We start from the raw sequence: 8,142 nt of genomic DNA, 5'->3' as shown, positions 1-8,142 counted from the left end.
GTGAGGAGGCCAACCTAGTGCTGAATTGGGAGAAGTGTCATTTCATGGTAAAGGAGGGCATAGTCCTGGGACACAAAGTATCGCAGAAGGGGATAAAGGTCGATAAGGCCAAGATTGAGGTGATTGAAAAGTTACCTCCGCCAATCTGTGTGAAGGGTGTTAGAAGCTTTCTAGGCCATGTCGGGTTCTATAGGGTTTCATCAAGGACTTCTCCAAAATTGCACACCCTATGTTCAAGCTTTTGGAGAAGGATATAAAATTTGTCTTTGATAAGGCATGTCTCAAAGCTTTTGAGTGTCTAAAGGAAAAGTTGATTTCAGCACCAGCGCTCATTGGCCCAGACTGGGTGGAACCATTTGAGGTAATGTGCGATGTTAGTGGGACTGCATTAAGAGTTGTGTTGGGGAAAAAGCGCAACAAGATGTTCCATCCGATTTACTATACTAGTAAGTCGCTAAATGGGGCACAACGAAACTACACAGTCACTGAGCAGGAACTATTGGCTGTGGTGTATGCGTTTAAGAAGTTCAGAGCTTACCTATTGGGCACTAAGGTGATAGTTCATACAGACCATGCTGCCTTGAGATACCTCATGGAAAATAAAGACTCCAAGCCTAGGCTGATCTGGTGGGTGCTACTTCTCTAAGAGTTTGACTTTGAAGTGAAGGACATGAGAGGTTGTGAGAACCAGGTAGTTGGTCACATGTCTAGGTTGGAGGCTGCAAAGAAGGAAGAGCTTGAGCTTGAAATAGATGATACATTCCCGGATGAGCAGGTATTAGCTGCAACTCCTGACCTTATTCCTTGGTTCGCTGATTATGCTAATTTTCTGGTTAGTGATTTGATGCCTGAGGGGCTGACATATCAACAAAGGAAAAGTTCCTGCATGATGTGGGAAAGTACTTTTGGGATGAACCGTATCTGTACAGGGTGTGTGCTGACAACATAATTAGGCGATGTGTTTCGAAAGCTGAAATGTTGCACATTCTGGAAGCTTGTCACTCATCTTCAGTTAGTGGTCATCATGGAGGTGCTTGAACATCCCATAAGATACTTCAGTATGGGTATTATTGGCCCACAATTCATCAAGATGCAGTGGACATAGTAGTAAGGAGCTGTGATGTGTGCCAGCGACAAGGAGCCATCTCTCGACGCCATGAGTTACCCATGACACCTATTCTGGAGGTGGAATTGTTTGATGTGTGGGGCATTAATTTCATGGGTCCATTCATGAGTTCTTATGGGCAGAAGTATATATTGGTTGCAGTGGACTATGTGTCCAAATGGGTTGAGGCTGTTGCTTTGCCTGAGAATGATGGCAAGAGTGTTGTTGGTTTCCTGAAAAAGAACATATTCTCAAGGTTTGGAACACCCAGAGCCATTATCAGTGATGGTGGTTCTCACTTCTGCAACAAGGTGTTCAGTGCACTTCTAACCAAGTATGGGGTAAAACAACACAAGGTTGCAACACCTTATCATCCGCAGACCAGTGGACAAGTAGAGGTTTCCAACAGGGAGATTAAAACAATATTAGCAAAGATAGTTAATGCAAACAAGAAAGATTGGGCAAGGAAGCTAGATGATGCTCTATAGGCATGTCGGGCAGCTTTTAAGATGCCTATTGGTATGTCTCCATATCAATTGGTGTTTGGAAAGGCCTGTCATTTGCCGGTTGAGCTTGAGCATAGAGCACTCTGGGCGTTGAAGAAGCTAAACCTCAGTTGGAGCGAAACTGCAAAATTGAGGTTGGATAAGATCAATGAGATGGATGAGTTCCAACTGAGAGCCTATGAGAGGTCTGCACTGTATAAGGAGAGAATGAACTATATCATGAAAAACACATTGAAAAAAGAAGCTTCACTCCTGGTGACTTGGTGTTACTCTTCAACTCCAGACTTCGTCAGTTTCTAGGAAAGCTGAGGTCTAAATGGTCTGGACCTTTTCAGGTCACACAAGTGTTTCAATCTGGTGCTATTGACCTGGAAAATGATAAAGGCGAGAGGTTCAAAGCTAATGGCCAGCGAATCAAGGCATATTTGGGTGTTCCTGAGGATGTGAAGATTGTAGAGGAATGTAAACTTGATGAAGTCTGAGTAATCAAGTAGGTAATTGTACTAGGTACAATGGGTCCCAGAAGAAAGAATGCAACAAAATCTCCCACCCCCCCACACTGCTTCTCAATCAGAGGGTCATAATGACTTCGACGCTAGTGGTTCTGAGGTGCAAATAAATGTTACACCTGAAGATCACTCACCTCGGGCTACTAGATCACTGACCAAAATAGCTATCCTCTAGGACACTCCTCCTCAGTCTAAAGAGGGAGGTGGTAGTTCTGATAACGGGGAGGACTCGGGAAGTCAATTTGTTGCTGCTGCTGGTAGCCAATCTACTAATAACTCGGGGGACAGTGCAGAGTCTGAAAACAGTTCTCAGGATGATACAAACACCTCTCCACCTGTGGTGCAAACTGGAGTACGAGACGAAACAACTATTATAGAGGATGATGAAGAGATCACCGATAATGATACCATGGTGATGTATGTGACCGCTCATGAACCTAATCCTGCACTGAGACCACAGTTGATTGCATGTTACCGTTCCATGTGGACTATGAACCGGTCCAAAGAATTTTTCAATAATGGGATTGTGAACAAGACTGGCGACTTCAAGAATCGAGCAATCATGCCTAAGACTAGGGTGGTAGTAGCTGATATCAAAGCATTCCCGGACATCTATCGGATATTTTAGCTCCATTAGTTTGACTGGATGGACAATGCACCTGGAGAATACTCTAGCCACCTGGCCAGAGAATTTTATTCCTCTTATGCAGCTACATTGATGAATTTTGCTGCGGATACAGAGACCATGAAACGTGGATATAAAGACATGGCTATAACCTGGGGTCCACTCAACTCAATCATAGTTAGGGAAAAATCAATAGATATTTCTGAGGCTTCGATTAACAGAATGTTTTACGGCCCGGAATACTCTGCACCAACTTCAGTTGGCCTTTTCGAGGGCAAACATCATGAGGTCACCAGTGATGCTATGATGGAAGATCAGAATTCTCGAGAAAGGGTTTTACGCTGGATTGCGAAGCAGATTGCCATAGATGGGGAGAATGCAGTTTGGATCACAACTCCAACACTAATGATAACACTTTGTCACCTTCCCTGGCCTCGTTGGTGGCATGTCTTATGGTTGGTTACCCGGTCAATGCGGGATGGATAATAGCAACCGAGATGAGAGACAGAGCGCTAAATGAGAAAGTCGCACTTCCTTTTCCCTGTCTGATAGGGAAATTATGTCGAGGAACGAACATTCCTCTGAACAGCCTGGTTGACAGATGGGGTGAGGCATTCAGACTCATCCAAGTTTCTAAAATCAAGGATGTCGCGAGCCATTTCTTTGGCGCGAAGTTTGCCGATGTGGGTACTTTAGCTGTTGTTCCACATGTCCCAATTGACATCCCACATGCAGATAGAAGTCCAGAACAAAGAGAGTCATCATAGCCTTCCACAGAGGCATCACCACCTCCAGCGTCAGCCTCTCAGGCTCCAGGTACCTTTGTCACTATCCCTATGATTTTTCTTGAGAAATTGGTTGCAGATCAGCGCCAGATCAGGACATTGGTAGACTAGATTGTGCTTCGAATGCCTCAGTTGATAGACACGAATGTGTTAGCTACGAAAAAAGAGATCAAAGATGAGGTGCGGAAAGAGTTGGTTGTCTTAAAAGTTAGATTGGATGGTTTAGAGAACCTTGTGCAAGATCGATTCCAGGCTGCCGGGTCAGTAGATACTGAAGAGTTCAAATCACAGCTGGCCGAGATGAGAACTCAGATTGCTAAACTGGCTGAAAACCCAATACAGGTACCCACTCCGATTTTTCCTGAATCTTTAATGCAAATGCTAAATCAGGTACCCTCCACTCAATCAATTGATGATCTTTGGGGAGAACCCCCCATGAGTAAGTCCGGCAAAAGAAAACACAAAGTCGGAGAGCTTGATGAGGAGACCCCTACTGACCTAGCTAGAGAGGCAAGAAGGCAAGAAAAAAGAGCTCATAGAACATCAAAGAGGGAAGCTCGGGAAAAGGAAGACCTTCAACAGCAACAACGAGATGCAGCCTTAGTTGGAGCTTGTGGTAGTGGAGCACCTGCTCCGACTAGTGAGGACCAAACTGATCAGGTCGCGAGTTCTGAGAGTGCACCCATTGATAAGCGTGTCAATGCTGATCCGACGACCGGCGCCTAGAGCACCGTAGGTATGACCCCTCCTCATAGCCTGTGTGTTTTATTGTTTTGTATCGACTTTGAGGGAAAAGTCCTTTTTATTTGGGGAGGGGGTGGTGAGAAACCTGCCATAGCTGTTAGAAAAATGGAGGTTGTCTCTGTGTATTACTGTTTTGGGTGTTTTGTGTGTTGGGTTGTGCAGCAGCTAGTCTGTGACAAATGAGGACCTGGATTCGAGAATTTTTTTGAGGTGTTTTTTATGTCATTTTCTTGATATTTATATTTTTCGGACGTTTACGAATTAAAATTTTTGATATTTTTCGGGTAGTCACGAAAAAATGTAAAATTTTGATATTTTATTCGTAACAATATTTTTAAGGTGACTAGTACGATTCCGAAATTTTTTGTGGTATTTTTATGCCTTTTTCTTGATTATTATATTTTTCGGAGGGTTACAAATTAAATTTTTTGATATTTTTCGGGTAGTCACGAAAAAATGTAAAATTTTGATCTTTTATTCGGATTGATATTCTAAGGTGACATGTGCGATTCGTGAATTTGTTGAGGTGTTTTTATGTCTTTTTCTTAATTTTCATATTTTTCAGACGTTTACGAATTAAAATTTTTGATATTTTTCGGGCAGACACGAAAAAATGTAAAATTTTGATATTCTATTCGAATCGATATTCTAAGGTGACTGGTGCGATTCAAGAATTTTTTGAGGTGTTTTTATGTCTTTTTCTTAATTTTTATATTTTTTGGATGTTGACGAATTAAATTTTTTATATTTTTTGCGCAGTCACGATAGAATATAAAAAATTTATATCTTAGTCGTATCAATATTTTAAGGTGACTGCTGTGATTCGTGAATTTTTTGACATGTTTTAAAGTCTCTTTATTGATTTTCTTAATTTTTGAACGTTTATGAATTAATTTTTTTGATATTTTATGGGCAGTCACGAAAAAAAGTAACGTTTTGAAAATTTATTCGTATCGATATTTCAAGGTGACTGGTGCGATTCGAGAATTCTTTGAGTTGTTTTTATGTATTTTTCTTAATTTTTATATTTTTCGGATGTTTACAAATTAAATTTTTTTGATATTTTTTGGACAGTCACGAAAAAATGTAAATTTTTTATATTTTATTCGTATCAATATTCTAAGGTGACTGGTGCGATTTGTGAATTTTTGACGTGTTTTTATGTCATTTTATTGATTTTCTTAATTTTTGGATGTTTACAAATTAAAATTTTATGATATTTTTTGGGCAATCACTTAAAAATGTAACACTTTGAAATTTTATTCGTATCGATATTCTAAGGTGACTGGTGCGAATCAAAAAAAATTTGAGCTGTTATTATGTCTTTTTTTTTTTATTCAATTTTTCAAACGTTTACGAATTAAAGTTTTAGATATTTTTTCATGCAGTCATGAAAATATAAAATTCTGATATTTTATTCGTATCGATATTCTAAGGTGACCGGTGCTATTCGGGAATTTTTTGAGGTGTTTTTATGACTTTTTCTTGATTGGTATATTTTTCAGACGTTCACGAATTAAATTTTTTGATATTTATCGGACAGTCAGGAAAAAATATAAAATTTTGATTTTTTATTCGTATCAATATTCTAATGTGACTGGTGCAATTTGGAAATTTTTGAAGGTGTTTTTCTGTCTATTTCTTGATTTTTAAATTATTCGAACGTTTACAAATTAAATTTTTTGATATTTTTTGGGCAATCAGGAAAAAATGTAAAATTTTGCAATTTTATTTATATCGATATTCTTAGGTGACAGGTGTCATTCGGGAATTTTTTGAGTTGTTTTTATATCTTTTTCTCAATTTTTATATTTTTCGGACGTTTACGAATTAAAATTATTGATATTTTTGAGCAGTCACGAAAAAATGTAAAATTTTGATATTTTTTCGTATCGATATTCTATGGTGACTAGTGCGATTCGGGAATTTTTTAAGGTGTTTTAATGTCTTTCTCTTGATTTTTATGTTTTTCAGACGTTGACGAATTAATATTTTTGATATTTTTTTGGCAGTCACGAAAAAATGTAAATTTTTGATACTTTATTTGTATCGATATTTTAAGGTGACTGATGTGATTTGATAAATTTTGAGGTGTTTAAATTTCTTTTTCTTGATTTTTACATTTTTCAAGTATATTTTTCCAACGTTTACGAATTAATTTTTTTTTATTATTCGGAGAGTAACGAAAATCTTCAATTTTTTTATATTTTATTTGTATCGATATTCTAAGGTGACTAGTGCAATTTGGGAATTTTTTGAGATGTTTTTATATTTTTCGGCCATTCAGGAATTTAAATTTTTGATATTTTTCGGGCAGTCAAGAAAAAATGTAAATTTTGATATCTTATCGTATCGAAATTCTAAGGTGGCTGGTGCGATTCGGGAACTTTATGAGGTGTTTTTATGTCTTTTTCTTGATTTTTATAATTTTCAGACATTTATGAATTCAATTTTTTGATATTTTTCAGGCAATCCTGTAAAAATGTAAAATTTTGATACATAATTCGTATCGATATTCTACAGTGACTAGTTCGAATCGGGAATTTTTGAGCTGTTCTGATGAATTTGTCTTGATTTTTAAATTTTTCAGACATTTACGAATTCAAATTTTTGATATTATTCGGGAAATTACGAAAAAAAATATATAAAATATTCATATTTTATTCGGATCGATATTCCCAGGTAACTGGTGCGATTTGAGAATCTTTTTCTTGATTTTTATATTTTTCGGACATTTACGAATTAAAATTTTGATATTTTTTAGCAGTCACGAAAAAATGTAAAATTTTGATATTCTATTCGCATCGATATTCTAAGGTGACCAGAGCGATTCGAGAATTTTTTGAGGGGTTGTTATGTCTTTTTCTTGATTTTCATATTTTTAAGACATTTACAAATTAATTTTTTTTTAATATGTTTCAGATAGTCACGAAAAAATTTAAAATTTTGATATTCCATTTGTATTGATAAGTTAAGATGACAGGTGCGATTTGAGATTTTTTTGAGGTGTTTTTAATGTCTTTTTTCTTGATTGTTATATTTTTCTGACATTTACGAATTAAAAGTTTTGATATATTTCAGGATGTCACAAAAAAATGTTAAATTTTGATATTTTATTCGAATCGATATTCTAAGGTGACTGGTGCGATTGGAGAATTTTTTGAGCTGTTTTTATGTATTTCTCTCTATTTTTATATTTTTCGGATGTTTACTAATTTTTATTTTTGATTTTTTTCGGGCAGTCACGAAAAAATGAAAACAAATTAATATTCTATTAGTATTGATATTCTAAGGTGGCTGGTGCGATTCGAGAATTTATTGAGTTGTTTTTATGTCTTTTTCTTGATTCTTATTATTTTGGAACGTTTACGAATTAATTTTTTTTATATTTTTCGGGGAGTAAAGAAAAAATGTAAAATTTTGATATTTATTTGTATTGATATTCTATGGTGACCGATGCGATTCGGGAATTTTTTGGTGTGATTTTATGTCTTTTTCTCTTTTTAAATATTTATTGGACGTTTACGACTTAAAAATTTTGATATTTTTCGGTCAGTCACGAAAAAAAGTAAAATCCTAATATTTTATTCGTATCGATATTTTAATGTGACTAGCGCGATTCGGGAATTTTTAAAGGTGTTTTTCTGTTTTTTATATTTTTCGGACGTTTACGAATTAAAATTGTGGATATTATTCTGGCAGTCACGAAAAAATATATAGATTTGATATTTTATTCGTATCGATATTCTAAGGTGACTGGTGCTATTCGGAAAATTTTTAAGGTTTTTTTATGTCTTTTTCTTGATTATTATATTTTTCTTACGTTTACGAATTAAAATTTTGATATTTTTCGGTAAGTCATGAAAAA

The sequence above is a fragment of the Solanum tuberosum genome, unplaced genomic scaffold (assembly GCF_000226075.1).
Source record: "Solanum tuberosum cultivar DM 1-3 516 R44 unplaced genomic scaffold, SolTub_3.0 scf00390, whole genome shotgun sequence".
Taxonomy (NCBI): Eukaryota; Viridiplantae; Streptophyta; class Magnoliopsida; order Solanales; family Solanaceae; genus Solanum; species Solanum tuberosum.
Note: the sequence above shows the minus strand (reverse complement) of the source record.